This window comes from Ursus americanus, chromosome 28 (assembly GCF_024610735.1).
Source record: "Ursus americanus isolate L20-20 chromosome 28, mUrsAme1.1.p, whole genome shotgun sequence".
NCBI classification, from domain to species: Eukaryota; Metazoa; Chordata; class Mammalia; order Carnivora; family Ursidae; genus Ursus; species Ursus americanus.
This window is the reverse complement of record NC_142154.1, coordinates 15,452,539-15,468,218: the sequence shown is the minus strand read 5'-3', so window position 1 is coordinate 15,468,218 and position 15,680 is coordinate 15,452,539. Positions and strand designations below refer to the sequence as shown.

At 41.8% G+C, this 15,680-nt stretch overlaps 1 long non-coding RNA gene across 1 annotated transcript; it reads left to right on the top strand.

The window, feature by feature from the left end:
• Positions 1–1,022: 1,022 nt before the first annotated feature.
• LOC148107563 (uncharacterized) lies at positions 1,023–14,749 on the top strand. Its single transcript, XR_015722045.1, has 4 exons — positions 1,023–1,098; positions 6,293–6,401; positions 10,944–11,058; positions 14,433–14,749. It is a non-coding gene; the product is annotated as an uncharacterized LOC148107563 (long non-coding RNA).
• The last annotated feature ends 931 nt before the right edge of the window (positions 14,750–15,680 follow it).

Sequence of the window (15,680 nt, the reverse complement as noted above, 5' to 3'; positions counted from 1 at the left end):
AATGTATTTCTCTGAGAAGTAAATGGAAGCTGGGAGGACGAGCACCCGGTCACAGGAAGGCTGTGTGACCTTTGCCAGATCCCTCGCCTTTCCGCCTTTCCGAATGAGCCTTGCTATCAACGTGTTTGCTCTCCTGCTGATAGGAACTTGAAGGAGACTTAGGAAATAAATGTCTAAAAAGTTTTCTTAAAACTCTCTCAACAAAAGTCTCTGTGTAAAAAGAAAGTAGCATGCACTTACACATAACATTGTCAAAGCGTTTCTTTTTGGTCAATAAAATGATCATAATTAATGGTCTCCCTATAAAGCGTTTATGTTGCCCTTTTAAAGGAGAAAATCAGAGGAGACTAAATGTTCTCCTTCATCTTAGCCAATAATGCTAATATTCTTTTCCCATGAAATATACATTTCTCCTCTATGTATAGATACAATGTTTAAATAATGTGTTGCCTATTTTTCCTGCTTCCATGTGTCTGCATGCATTAAAAATTGTAACTAAGTAAAACGGAAGCTCTTTCTTCCAAGGATTAGTTTTTTAATATGTAATTCTTCACTAGTTAGCCTATTGCTTTAAGGTAGTGCTTTTTTCCCCCCCTTTCTGTTTCTTGAATTGAGTATTAGTTAATGAGAGGCTGGAGTAATACATACTTTAAGGAAACATGTAATTTAAAAAATCTTAGAGGCTTGTTTCCACCAAAGAATCTTGCTAAGATCTGTGTGCAGTTACACACAGGTCTCTCGGTTGTCCAGTTGAAATTCTTCAAGGTTCAATCCTAGCGTTCTGTAAACATATCTTGATTTGAAAGAATTTGTCAGCGAGCAACTATTCTCATGCTCACACAATAAATTTTTTAAGAGGGAATCAGCATAGAAGCCTTTCACACCAAACAACTTGTTCAGTTTGAACTCATAAGAGATCATGTTATTTGTTTATTTGTCTTTTCCTATGAGAGATAGTTAATTATTGAAGCATTGAGAACATTTTGTATCCTGCTTAGTGGTTGTGCCTTGCAAACCCGAGTCTATGGGGACCGAGTTCTTGCCCCAACTGTGCACTTGCTGACTTCTCCGATTTAAAATCGGAGCATCTGAACATTGGTGAGTTATTTTAAATAATGATTTCTTTTGTTGTTGCTGCTGCCTTATGAAGAGTGATTTTTTTTCTTTTTAATACAACAAAGACAATGCCTTGGATCTGATGTAGGGAAAAAGGCGTGATGGTCTGGCAGACATCTATGGCACGTATATTTATTTAACGGCTTGCTATAATGCATATTATTAATGATGACAATCATTAACTTGCCTGCATTGTTTATTTGGTAAATACACATAATGGAGCTTTCAAAAGAGGAGATCAGCTGCCCCTTGCAAAGATGACTGTCTGCTGTGGAAGTAAAGACTCAGGGACCTCTTAGTACGTGGGTTCCTGACCTGGTCCATTTCACTATTCATGCTCTTGGAACATTTTAAGGCCATCTATAATTTTCCTGAGTGCGCATCTAAAATGAACCACAGGGCTCCTTTAAATCTATACAGCGGATGAAATTTGAATATCTATAAGTGGATTTGAACATCAACAGCACCTGTAAAACTAAATATGCATTAAAAGCCATTAGTTTGTGGTCATAAAATGCAAAAAAGATCCCAGGGTTCTTGGGTTATGGGGAGCACTCGTTAGCCTGGAGACAGGTAATTTGATCAGCGTACCTCTGAGCTACTCTGTTTTGACTCCAAGAAGAAGAAATAGAATGGACAGAAACTCCTTCCACCTGAGACCTGAGAGATCTTGGCTCATTTCCACACTTTACAAATTTTATTCTATATTTTCCACTAACCCAAAAAAACTTTCACTGGACATCTGGATTCCTTTTTGACCTTTCTGTACTCTATCCCAATATCTGAATTATTTGGTTTCAGTGACAATAGATGGGATAGAATGAAAGAAGGCTGGATTTAGAGGGGCAAGTCTAATCATGCATTAGCTCTGAATTCATTTGCCTGTTACCTGAACCCTGAGCCATCATCAGGCCCGCCTGACGTTAATTTCTCCATCAGATCGAGGAGTCGGAGAATCGCAAGGGAACATTTGAAGGAAGGGAGAAAATATTGGCTTTTATAAGTTTAACCAACCTTGGCTGTAAGATATCTTAAAAGTGCATCTTAACGTGGTGCAGAGACTCTAAATATTACATCTGCTTTAAATATTGTGGGGGTGTCTGGGGCCTTTGTGGAGAGGGTTTCTTGCAGTCTTTTGTTGTAGGACAACTAGTGTATTCTGTGATGCAGGAAGGTTGCCAGTTCAAAGGATACAGCCTTCCTTAGTGTTTCTTTTCTTTCTGTCCTTTCTTCTCCCCTCCCCCAGCCCCACGTTTTGGTTTTTGCTGGTGGTGGGGCGGTGTGTGTGGGGGGTTCTTCAGTTTAAAACATTCACAGGGAACTCCCAGTCTTTCTTCTTTCAAGAAAAGACAAGCCCTTTCTGATAATAATTACAAAATCCGCAGTAGGATTTGTAAATTGAATATGCATAAAAATATATTGGCTAGTACCGCGACCTTTGTCCTAAATTAGGTAAATAACTCTAAACTTTGTGTTGGTGGAATGGAAAGTATTTATAGATATTAATTACTGTCAAGCTAATTTAAAGGATCCCTTATTAATTTTCTTCCGGTTTTACAATTTTCAAGAGTAATTGCAGCCACCTACAAGCACAGTCCTTCCGTACTGTTCTTAATTATATTCTAAATCAGCCCCCCCCAACCCGGTTGAAACAGCATTTTAATAAGTATCTTTTATTCAGATTTTTTTTTGATTCATTCAAACGAAATACTAGTTTAGAAAGTGGAGGAATGAGAACCTGGCAAGTGAAGCAGTCCTGAGAGGGTTCGCAGACACTGATCCGGGCGAGGCGGGTGTGTTTTGTTGAGAAAAGCACTGGATGGGATATTGACAGTTTCCTATCAATAGCTGGACCCTGGAGGCCTGGCTGTTTGGGCCCACACTGATTGACTACTCCTTAATAGACATATAATTGTTGACAAATACCTTCCAATAGACTGTGGAAGCGCCCGGCAGACAAAGGAGATTTCAGGGTGATAGAGACCAAAGCAGAACCATTTGGTAGAGGCAGAGCCTTCCCGAGGAAGGGACTCTCCCTCGTAGAGAATTCTTCTAAGAGAAACCAGGTCACGGCATCTTCATCACCCACCCCGAGCAATGCTGCCTAAATCGAGACATTAAAAAGACTTCATTGTCTCCGTGTATCATGGAAGTTGCTGGGAGGAACGGACCCAGACTTCTCTCTGTGTGGCTTAGTGTCAAATCCACTGATCTGCTCCCATTAAAAAATAAGGGCGTATGTGTGTATGTGTGCGAGGATGGGCATATTATATACATACACATGCAGACGTATGTATCTAAGAAGAGATCTAGACTATGCTTCAGCTTGTTTATGGCATTACAAAACCTAGCAACCTGATGCTTGCAGGAAACAATAGGCTCTTCGGATGATTTCAAATAGCTTCGGGTAGTAATGAGAACATGGAAACAAATTTTGCGTTTGGACATCAGCCCCGCTCACTACTAAGATTTCCAAGGAGCTTGGAGCTGTCCCTCTAAGGCAAACGCATCTGAGAGCATTTGGGATTCTCCTTCTCAGGCTTAGTGCTTGTCTGGCCAAAGCTGCCTTCCCAGATCAATGCCTGGCTGAGAAATAGCTCTTGAAAGTTGGCCTCTCAGACTGCATTCCCTCGGCCCGTTCAGTTTCAGTAACTCACCCTCCTTGGGGGGCTTACTCTCAACCACGGGAGGCAGGGCAAGATGGGAGCCTGCAGACAATGGGACCAGACGATCTTACTTAGATTTGCAAGCTGGTGTAAGTTAATGAAATGGAGTGAAATGAAATGAAAACAAAGTTCAAACGCAACCTCGGCCTAGTCGGCATACAACACTAGACAAACAGGCCTGATGCGATCAGTGAGGCAGGGTCCCGAACGGGGTCCTGTGAATGCATCAGGGTGACACGGCAGGCCGCCTCCTGACATCCTGCGTGAGACTGAACCGGCTTGTGCCCCAAAGACCTTGAGTCCGGCCTGTGATTCTGATTGATCAAATACTCAGATTAAATCCCACATCACACAGCAAAAGGCAAAACCTGCGCTTTCTATGTCAACTTCGAGGAATCTCGGTGAAGCTCCTTTCCCAGTCATCTTTTCATGCATGAAGGAGAATCGAAGTGCACACATATTTCAGGAAGATGTACAAAGTGGGCAAGTAGGTATGTAGGTCTGATAGCTCCCAGGCTCCGTGGCAGAAGGACGAGCCAGATAAGGACGTTATACTTGCTACCTGTTGTCAAATTCAAACCCGTAGTCAGGATTCATGCGGGGAGGGGGTGGGGTAAAAGATTATTTTTAAAGTTGCTTCTTTGCAATCTGTAAGCATTCCTAAACAGGCAGGCTTCTGCAAACAGCTGCCTCAAAATGTTGTGTGTGTGTGTGTGTGCGTGTGTGTGTGTGTCCATTAATTCAGAATTACTCCAATTACAAGCTTTTGATGCTCTGAAACCCTCTCTCTAACCCAAAAGAGATGGAGAGCCCTCGGACCATCCAATCAGATCATTTTCCCTGCCGCTTGCAGCAGATGTAAGCAATTTACTTTTTTATTTCTGCATATTCAGTGTGAGCGGAGCTGTTGGGGACCTTTCACCCCAGAGCCTGCAGGATTCTAACCCTATCAAATTAAAGCATTTTGCTCACTTATTCCCAAACGCTTTGCTGGTGCTAAGCAGACATCCCGCTGCATAGCAATGGCGGGTGTTCGTGTCCACTCATAGCCCCAGCCTAATCAGAGATTATTAAGGAAAATATACAGTGCTTTAATTTGATGAGATTGGTTATAGGTAGTGCAGTTAAAGGTCACACTCCTGCGTGTATCTCCCTCGGTCTCTGTAATATTTTCTTCTCGCTTGACAATCCTGAGCTGCAAACAATAGGCCAAGGCGACACATTTATTTGTGACATGCTGTGATGGGCTCAATAGAGATAAAGAGGAATTATTTAAAGATTGCATAAACAAACATCCTGGGCCAGGTTTGGGTGACATCTTTCCCTTTGTGCTCTGTGGATGCTCCCGCCTCAGAACATTTCAAGAAATGTGCCTCCTTTGGGTAGGGACAGATTTAGAGGAAGGGCCTGGATAGCCTGCCGCCAGATGGCTGGGTCGTCGGCCTCCCTCCTGTTGCTGGCTGAGTCGGGAGGGCCCTGGCTCCCAGCTCCCAGGCCAAGGCATCTCTGAAGAACCAGTGTGCTCCTCTGACCCTGGAAACTCCTCCACCTGCTGTGAGCTAATTGAGCCAGGATGGCCTTACCGATGGGAGTGGTGGGGCCTCCGAAGGCCACAGGGCCTGTTTGCTTGCATCTGGTTTATCTTCGGGAGGAAGTCAGGGTACCGGAGGTGGCCTAGTCGTTCCCCGGCAGGGCGAGAGAATTACCTGACTCCTTCTGCTCATTTGAAGGTTGATTTTCATATCAAGTTTTCTTTCTTTCCCAGAGAGGCTCTTTCTGATCACGTTGCATCCAAGCCCCGGGGATGTGCGGGGCAAAGATGAGTGCCCCGCTCCTGTGGGGCTCCTGTGTGTGGTTGAGGCACGTTTCCCACTCCTGCTTTTCTAATTCAGAGGCTGTCGAAGGCGTGGGGCGCGGGGGCGGGGGAAGGCATCCCAAGAAACAAGGGCAACTTCTAATCTTCTGTCAAACTTAATGGTTTCTGTGTATGTGTCCATGTAATAGACCAACGGCAGGCTGATTTACCTAGAAATTTACATGAAAATTGCTTTATGCAGCTGTATGTAAAAATTCAAGGCGCACAGAGTCACTGTACCACGCAGGTCAAAGCGGAGCCCCGTGGTATTGTAGCCGAAAACAATTTGTTTTCATTCATGGGACCAGGGGGAGGGCAGCAGCGAGGGACACCGAGAGGAGAGGGCTCTTCAGGACAGCGCTGTGTTTAAGGGAACGGAGCGGCGGGGGCGGAGGGGTGCGCGCCTCCTTCTGCTTTTCCTGGGTGCTCCTGACTCACGTCTGTAGTGCCTTTTCCCCCTTGAACCTTTCATATTTTAAAGGAAAATTGTGGCTGATTTGTTGTCCTGGTCTCCAGCCGTATTACCTAATGCTCGTACCAAATGATTGGAAAGGCTTCAGTACTTCCATTGGAAGAGAGGAGAGAGAAAGCTCCTTGAGAAATCGTTGCTATGTGCTCCTTCATCTATTTTTTTTATATGCTGTTTTATTTATAGTTTTCAGACTTCCGAAATGTGAGAACTTGGAGAGAACGGATGATGATGATGATGACGGTGATGGTGATGACGCGGGACAATTTGGAACAACTTCTCATCGGGAGTTTAGGTGCAGAGGGTGTGGGCAGCCTCCTGGGTCTGGCTCGGCCCTTGACGATGCTACCCGCCCTACACCCCTCCCCCCCCCACCCCGCCTTCCCAAGCAAAAAGCCATAATACATCAGGGAGGTCTGCGTTCCTTCCTCAGCAGCCTTTTAATGCATTTACATTTGGGTGTGCGGCATGCTTTCCACTGCCCACACTTGGCCTGGCCAAGCTGCCCTTGGCGTATGAATCAGAGGCCCAGTCACATCCCAGTGAGGTGGCCTGGGGGGCTGCCGTGTGGGAAGAGGGCCCGTCTTCTGTGTAATTCCCGGATTGGCAGCCTGGAATTGACCTCCCCCCCAGGTTTCTAAGGAAGAATGCTATGAGCTAGAAAATACCAGCAGCAGCTTCTCAGTTTGAGTTAATGCTTTATTAATTTGTACATGGGTGCGTAGCCTGCATCCATCAACAGTTTTATCACCGTTTGATGCCATGAAATGCTCCCATAAAACAGTTACTATGATGGCTCTCATTTTCTGTAGTTATATAGCTAAGTGAGTATCTTTACTTAGAACAACGTGTTATAGCTGGGATCTGGGTAGTTTTGAGAACAACTTGGAATTTGGGGTTGCGGGTGGCTGGGCGAGGGTCGCCTGCACCATGGGACCCACTCCGTCCATGTCCTTCCTTGATGCACCATTTCAGTACTTTCCCCCTTATTTCTGTTGCTCTCTGTTGCTTCCCATTGAAAACCTGATCCTTCGGGCATGTGCCTAATTTCATTTTTGTCTTTGCTTAGCGCCACACTAAATCTCCCCTGCTACAGGAAAAAACGAAACAAAAACAAAGCAAAAGAAAAAAACCTAAAAAAACACAACAGAAGCAAACAAGGATGACAAAGACTATTTAAAGCCCACTACCCTTTTTTTGCATAACATTCAAAACAATTTAAAAAATTGTTTGTGTTTCAATCTTTCCATTTCAAGACCGGAACTCTGCCAAGGCTGATACCTCAAATTCTCACTTTTATTTGGATATTAAATATATAATTGGGGCAGGTTATTCCCCTTCTTTTGAGGAAAATACTGGAGGCAGGCCACAGTTCAGATGAGAATGTGCTCTTTTGGTGAATAAGTAAAGCTTTAACTTGGCAGCACCCCCTCCGCCCCCCACCACCACTTTCTTATATCGGAGGGCCTTGCAGTGCAAGCCTGGTTATTTTGGAATCATAGGAGAGACTGAAATATTGTATGATTTTATTCCTATAAGCATTACGGCATCAGGAATTATGTTTTTCGTTGAAAACTTAGCAGTTGTTGGGAGAGAGATGTTAGGAGACCACTGGAAAGGATAAAACTGGATTCGTACCTTGTTGAGCTGATGATACAGATTAGGAATAAATGCTTGAGCTGCTTCTTCTGTTACACCTCCGTTCCAATTGCATCCAAAGCCCTTTCTGAAAATAAAAATATATAAAATTGTTCAAATTGTCCTCAGACTGATGTCATCATAGTATCACTACAGTTTTGCAAGTGGGATTTATTATTATTTTTGTCATAGCTCTGGCACAGTTATAAATGCTGCCATTCCCCTTCATGATTTTCCACATGAGATCCACGTAATGAAGCCACTTCAGCTGTCATATGCATCGCCGAATGTGTCATGTTATCAAACATAACCTGACGATCAGGAAAAACTGGACAGAGAAGTTTGCTGAAAATTAGATGGATAATCTAAAAACAAAAACAGAAGAGGTTATTTTTAAGAATTTCTAATGCGCATATTTGCATTTCTCCTGGGTGTTTTATTGTGTATGCAAAATATCTAGTCTCAAGTAGGTGATTTCACCTCCCTTAGCCCGGTAGGGAACAATAAACAAGAAATGATAAAACAAACCGTGTTCTGGAATTTAAATGTTAGAGTGTACTTCAGTCTAATGTAATGTGACAGGCTTAGGTAACTACCGTCTTCCTATCATAGTGAGATATTTTCCCGATTTGTTGTTGTGATTCTTTCCATTTAGGAATAAGATTACATTTGGAATACCCGAAACCTACAAACGTTGATTTTCATGAAAAACTTCTGCTTGTAATTATAAGAATGGCCACTAGGTGGGAGTGGTGCTTATGAGGGTAGTTGAGGTCTCTTGATAGTTAAGGGTCCTTTAGAGATCAGGGGACTTCCGTGTGTGAATAAATATGGCTTCCTACAAAATAGAGGTGTGTATGAAAGCCGCAACACAAATATCTCGCTAACTGCTATTTACCAGTACTTGTATCTGAAACTAAAGAGAAGTACAATTTGAGAGGGAGAAAAAGAAATAAAGCCATCATGGTATGCCAAATGCCCAGCCGTACCACTTAGTCGCTAATTATTTAGCCCTGTGAGGCTTACTACAGTACTGTTAGGTATAACTCTGAACAGCAACTCAAGTACAAATGCTATTACTGCTAATAAAAAAACAAAACAACAAAACAAAAAACCTTCCTTTTCAGGCTTCCTTTGAGAAAATAAAGAAGAGAAAAGGAATCATATTCTAAGCTTTAAAAAAAAGAACCCCATTCCCCAAATTCAAAAAAATTTACATGGGTGAAAAAAAATTAAACCAATCTATTTAGAAAATGTACTCACTATTCTAAATATCTATCAGGTCAAGAAAGAAATGATAAATACCATTATCTTAAAAGCAAAAAAATAGACTGCTACTCATAAAAGTCCTTGGATGCTTCCAAAACTGTAGTAAATAGCAAATTCATAGCATTATTAATAAGATAAAATGGAAAATGAGTTAATCATTTAACTCAAACCAGTAAATAAATCTATAATTACAAAGACGCAATATTGGTAAAGAGTAGAATCTATAAGTAAATGGATGAGAAAATTTGAGAGACTATTTTCATGAGGAAAGCAATTTCAGACATAGCTCTAGAATTCTCCCCAAGATAATAAAATAAATAGTCTGAATAAAATTAGAATTGAGTAATGGTTTAACAGCGAAGGTGGAGATGGCAATTATAAAGTCTCTCTGTATAAATGTATGCTAAACATTTTGAAGAGCTCAGTATCACAAATGATCTCCTTTACCAGAAACTATAAAATGTTGGTACTGATTCCACATGAATACATCATTTGAGCACGCTAATATCATAAAAGAGCAGTAACGAGTACTTGCACATTAAGTAGAAAAGCTAGAAGATAAACAAATTGGATCAAATAATATTTAAAAGAATACAAGATGGGGCTTATCACAGGAGTGCAAAAGAGATACAATAAATTCCAAAGACAGTTGTTTTATAAAACTGGAACTACACATCTTAAATGACTAATATGCATATATTCTTGTTAGCAACACATCCCACACAGTCACAGGAGAGTCAGACACAACACATGGATATTAATGGTGTTCTGTATATGACACAGAATGCGTTAAAAAGGAAACAATCAAAAGGAAAGAATAACTCACAAGTCAGAAATACAGTTTTAATTTTCGTAGATAATACTTTTTAACTACAGAAGCTGAAGTAATTATTTAGAAAGAATACTAACATTATTTATTTATTTGTTTGTTTTTTAATTTTATTTATTTGAGAGAGAATGAGTTGGGGGGAGAGGCAGAGTCCTTGTGGAGCAGGGAGCCCAACATGGGATTCGATCCCAGGACCCTGGGATCATGACCTGAGCCAAAAGCAGCCTCTTCACTGACTGAGCCACCCAGGCGCCCAGAATACTAACATTAACTAGAAAATTCTTGTAGGTAACTGAATACCGAAGAAATAATATGAAACCCCCATACATTTCCTACATATAAGCAGTAAACAATAAGAAATGTAATGGAAACCTCTAATTCATAAGAAAGAATTAATTGAGGGGCATACCAAGCCCTGGATAAATGAGGAACTATTTTCAAAAGAGAGACATGGCTATTGTGGTTTCACGCTGATTTATTTACAGTTTTAGCAAAGTCATCAAAATCCCAGTGGTATTGTTTTGGCACTTCTTTATGTGATTAGGAAGTTCATTGGATGAATGAAGAGCTAGGATAACCCAACACAGTGAGAAAAGGATAATTAAGGAGAACTTGCCATAGCAAATATCATCATGTTTTTTTAAACTGGCAGTGGTTTAGAAAGGCGCATTGGTATGAGAATTACTAGACTAGATCCATGGCAAAGAAGGGAGCACCTTAACAGGGATTCAACACAAATGTATTCATTTTGCAAATGTTTAAGGTGGTGTCACAAATTAAGACAGAAAATTTGTGTTTCAAAAGCCGGAGTTGAGAAGATTGGTGCTGAAAAACATTACATCAACATACAGTATCAGCAGCCCCAGGGGAGGGAGGGGTCATCCTGAAGAAGCATCAAGGCAACACAGAACGATGCTTGAAATTCATGGCCAAACACTTCCCCCTGGTGACTGCCTCTGATTTCCCAGAAGTCCAGGCTCCTGGGCCACTGTTACTCTCTGCATTCCCATCCTCCCACTCCATTTTTGTGTCTTCCCTAAATGGAATTCATCATTCCTCTCCCTCCAATTTTTTTTCTCATCATGTCCTTTTGATTTCCAGATCTGTGATTCGCAAGAACTCCCCAAGACCTTCATCCTCTTGTGGAACATTCCCTAGGACATGAATCTCCAAGAGGAAGCCTGGCTATTACCTGAGGATACCTCTAACACAGGAGGTCTTCGATGAAGGCTGTTTTTGGCTTATGATCTCATATTTCAGGGTCTGGAGATGGAGTATTTTCATTACGCATCCCCTAGCTTTCCCTCTTGTTCTTGCTTAAAAACCACAGCGGTGACATCCTGCTTACCATTCTCGTTTTAGGAACTCATTTGCTGCAGACTAGGTGGTTCATCATTGTTTTGTTCATTTTGTTTTTTTTTTTTTTTTGTTTTGTTTTGTTTTTATTGAAGTATAGTTGACACACAGTGTTATGTTAGTTTCAGGTCATAGTTTTACTTTCCATCTTTGATTCTGTTACCATTTCTGGTGGTGGCACCATCTTTATGGATGATTCCATAAAGCGGCCATTTGTTTTCTCAATCCCCTTTTGGAGGGCAGGTGAATTTTACGTTTGCTCCGCTGCAGCCACCCACTCGTGGGGTCACCCCCTGGACCTGCACCACTTCTGAAATCTCAATCTTTTTTGTGGAATACTCTGACCACACCTCATCTTCTCAGCTCACTTAACTTGGAACCACAATTCCTATAACTCCTGATCATATCGAGAAGTATTTTCTCTCTCTCTTTCAGCCCCTCTTATGACTTCTCTTCATTCATTTGCTTTGAAAATATGCCATTGTATCATGACACGGCAAACAGGCTGCATTGCAAACACCCCTCTATTGTGCTTCTCTGGCAAAAATGCAGCCCTATGTGAACTGTGAATGCCATCTCATGACCCAGCCAATGGTGGAAAATTGTCAGAGAGGGGCACCTGGCTGGCTCAGTGGGTTGAGCAGCTGACTCTTGATTTTGGCCCAGGTCACGATCTCAGGGTCCTGGGATCGAGCCCTGTGGGGGTGGGCTCCGTGCTCAGAGGGGAATCTGCTTGAGGATTCTCTCTCTCCCTCTCCTCTGCCCCTCCCCGTGCATGCTCTCTCTCTTTTTCTCTCTCTCCCTCAAATAAGTAAATAAATATTTAAAAAAAAAGAAAGAAAGAAAATTGCCAGCTGATTTCTTTTTAAACTGATTACCACAAAAGAGCAGTTGGAACTTTCTGGAAATCCTGCTGGTAAGCTCATTTGTCCTTTATTGGAGGGGACTTTTCCATACCATTTCCCTCCTCCTCCTCAAACCTTCCCCTCTTGTACCCTCACTCTTCTTTGGTGGCCTTGACTCATGATTCTCATCACATCCACAATTCTAGTTGCTTCTTCATCCCTCTTCTTTCTCTCTTCCTTTGATTGGAGAGGAGAAAAATCAACCTCTTGTGCTTTGGATTCCATCTCCTCTTGCCTTCTCAAGGATCATATCAGTTAGCATGCAAACATGTTGAAGTTTCTATCATTAAGAAAAAGTAAAACTTAAGTTTCCCTAGCCTCAGATACCTTTCTAGATAACACCTCATTCCTTCACAACCACTTCTAGTCCAAACTCTCTATAGATTGCTCTACACTCCCTGGCTCTGCTCTTCTCCCCCATCCACACCTTCACCTAAAAAAGAGGGCAGGGCCTGTCCTCACTGTCTCATTGAAGTGATTTTCAGAGCCCCAAATGAGCCCCAAGCTGCCAAATTCTGCAGATTTCTCTGTCTTTAGAATGTAAACATCATTTGGGATGTTCTCTTCTCTTTTCATTCTGATTTTTCTTCTATCTCATTGGCCATTCCTAATTAGCTTCTCTGCCGTAACAGCTTCTCCTCTCTTACGCCAGGGTTCAATCTTTGACTTTGTTCTCTGCTCTATCTTTACCTTCTCCTTGCTTCATAGCCAGTCCCATGACTTTAAGTACTGATGGGGTTCAGGACACACCACCCCCAAATATGGCACCTTTAGCAAATTGAAAATTTTATGCTGGAGGAATTTGAGAAATGGCATATGTAGGAAGGAGTCCTGAAGTAGGTCATAAGACCCTCAGGTGAGAGGTGGCCTTCCTGCACCCAGAAGAAAGGAGCATCTGTATCTTCAAGAAAGGAGGGGCTTGGAGAGGAATGGGAAGGACCAGGCCTTGCTAAGTCTCTGCCAGTTTACTGCAGTGAGCTCATATGCTTGTCCTGTCACATTTCCCACAATTTTCCACTCTTCATCAAACCATGCATAAAAACACTTAGGTTTAACCTCTTCTCCTGGTCTTCTTTCCTTTATGAAACTCCTATGTCACATAAAACTTATATTAAATCACTTTGTATGCTTTTTTCTCTTTTTAATCAGTCTTTGATTACAGAGAGGCAGCCACGAACCTAGAAAGGTAAAAGGAAAAAGACTTTTTTCCTCCCCCACAGCACTTGCTCTGTGCTAATGACTCCCCAATCCACACCTCCAGCCCTGACTAGTCCCATGAGCTCCAAACCAAGGTATTCAACTGCCTACTTGGCACCACTACTAGGATTCTGATAGAGTCTCTTCCACAACATGACCAGATGGAGCGTGTAATCCTCCTTATACTCAGTGCAGCCCTCCTCCCAAGTTTCTTCTATATAATCCATCCCATCTCAGTAAGAAGCCAGCATCTACCCTTTACCCACATGGAAAACCTAGCCGTTGTCCCAAGTTCTTCTTTTTCTGTCATCCGTCCACTTCACCATTGACACTGTCTCCCTTCTCCCAGGTGAGGCTAGCATCATTGTTGCCCGAATGAATTAACTTAACCAGGCTTTCATTCCCCCTCATCTTTCTACAAACCATGCCCACCCAGAGTAAGCAGTTCAATATCATATACCATACCCGTCCATTCTCCAAGTTAGAAACATCTTCAGAGCTTTCTATAACTCTTGCAATAAAATCAAACCTTGTTATTATGATCCTCAAACCCCATGATAGAGCTCTCCCTTTCTTCCCCTCAATGCTGAAAACCTTGGAAACATTTTCCTGACCCAGGGCCTTTGCACATGGCATCCCTTCTGCCTGAAAAGAAGGCTGTTCTCTCAACATTTTGCATGCCCTGCTCCTTCTCATCATTTAGGTTTCCTGGTCAGGAATGCCTTTTTCAGAGAAGGCTTCCTTCCCTGACCTTTCCGTCCAAAGCACACTGTCAAACCTTGTTCTCACCCCACCCCTGTGCTCTGTTATATTTCCCCATACCATCTGACTCTGATCATTACGCTCTTACGAAATACTCATTTCTTTTTCTGGGAATAAATACTATAGGAATAATCAGAGTGTGAGAAAAGATTTACGTGCAAGGTTGCTTACCTCAGGATTATTTTACAATAGCAGAAAATTAGAATGAACCAAACATTTGAAAATAAGTATAAAGCTCAGTAAGTTATAGTACATCCTGAGGAAAAAGCATTTGTACAAGGACATTAAAATTGTGTTGTTCAAGAATAGTGATTGACTTATTCGTTGTTTGTTTGTTTTTTTAAAAAGATTTTATTTATTTATTTGACAGAGAGACAGCCAGCGAGAGACGGAACACAGCAGGGGGAGTGGGAGAGGAAGAAGCAGGCTCCCAGCGGAGGAGCCTGATGCGGGGCTCGATCCCAGAACTCTGGGATCACGCCCTGAGCCGAAGGCAGACGCTTAACGACCGCGCCACCCAGGCGCCCCGACTTATTCGTTGTTTTCAGTTCTCTGCACCCGCAACAATGCTACAACAAAAACTCACATCTATCTAACTTGTCTCTCTATCTATATATCTGCCTACCTACCTGACTCTCTACCTAACTATAGATATATGGATATAATGACTGATGTTTTTATTTTGTAGGATGGATTCACAAAAGTAGAATTATTGTGCCCAATAGTAGGGCCTTTAAAATTTTGATGATTATTATCAGAATAGTTTCTCAAAATATTTTAAATAAGAAATTAAAAAAGTATTTTAACATTTCATACTGTCTACTTCTCCATAGTGTTGTCAGCACTGACTGCTTTCAGGTTTTTAATTTTTTTTCCAATCTCTTATGTTAGAAATAGAATTTTATTGTTGAATGTAGTTCCATGACTATTAGTGAATGTTAATAACTTAAGAAAAAATCCAACCCATCTCTAAAATCCCTTCTTCTTATTTTTTTTTCTGCATCCAATGATAAGGTTGAGAAAGAGAAGCAGAGAGGCTTTTAAATTGGGCCAATGACAGCCTCACTCACTGACGTTATTTACTCATCATTATTTTCATAATAGCTAAAATCTGCATGACAATTTTCTGTGTATAAAATACTTTCAAATACATCATCAAATTTAATATGAGGTACAAACCACGTGCAAAATGGTCTGTAAAGCACAGAAGTAGCTCATTATGCAGAAATATAAAGTGCCATTTAACTACAATGAAGATTGTCAAGAGAAAACGTGTTCTTATTTGCTTCTTTTAATACTGTTTTGGGAGGAGCCCATGAGTTGTATACATCAATTTTTGTATTTGTGGTCCTGTTCCATCCTCAATCTTTCCAAACCTCAAAGAAAGGTGTCATTCTTGAAACCAAGTGTGATTTGGGGATGCATTTAAATTCTCTATGTGTGCCCTAAAGTTTGCAAAAAGCATAATGCCTCAATGTGGCAGTTGCTTGCCCACATCAAGGCTCTGCCTTAACATGTTGCCGTCCTGAGGCTATGTGAAGAGGGCAGGGCAGCAGCCCAACCCAAGGATCAGGAGAGCTGTATGCAGCTGGGCTCTCGCTCACTATGGCATGGCCAA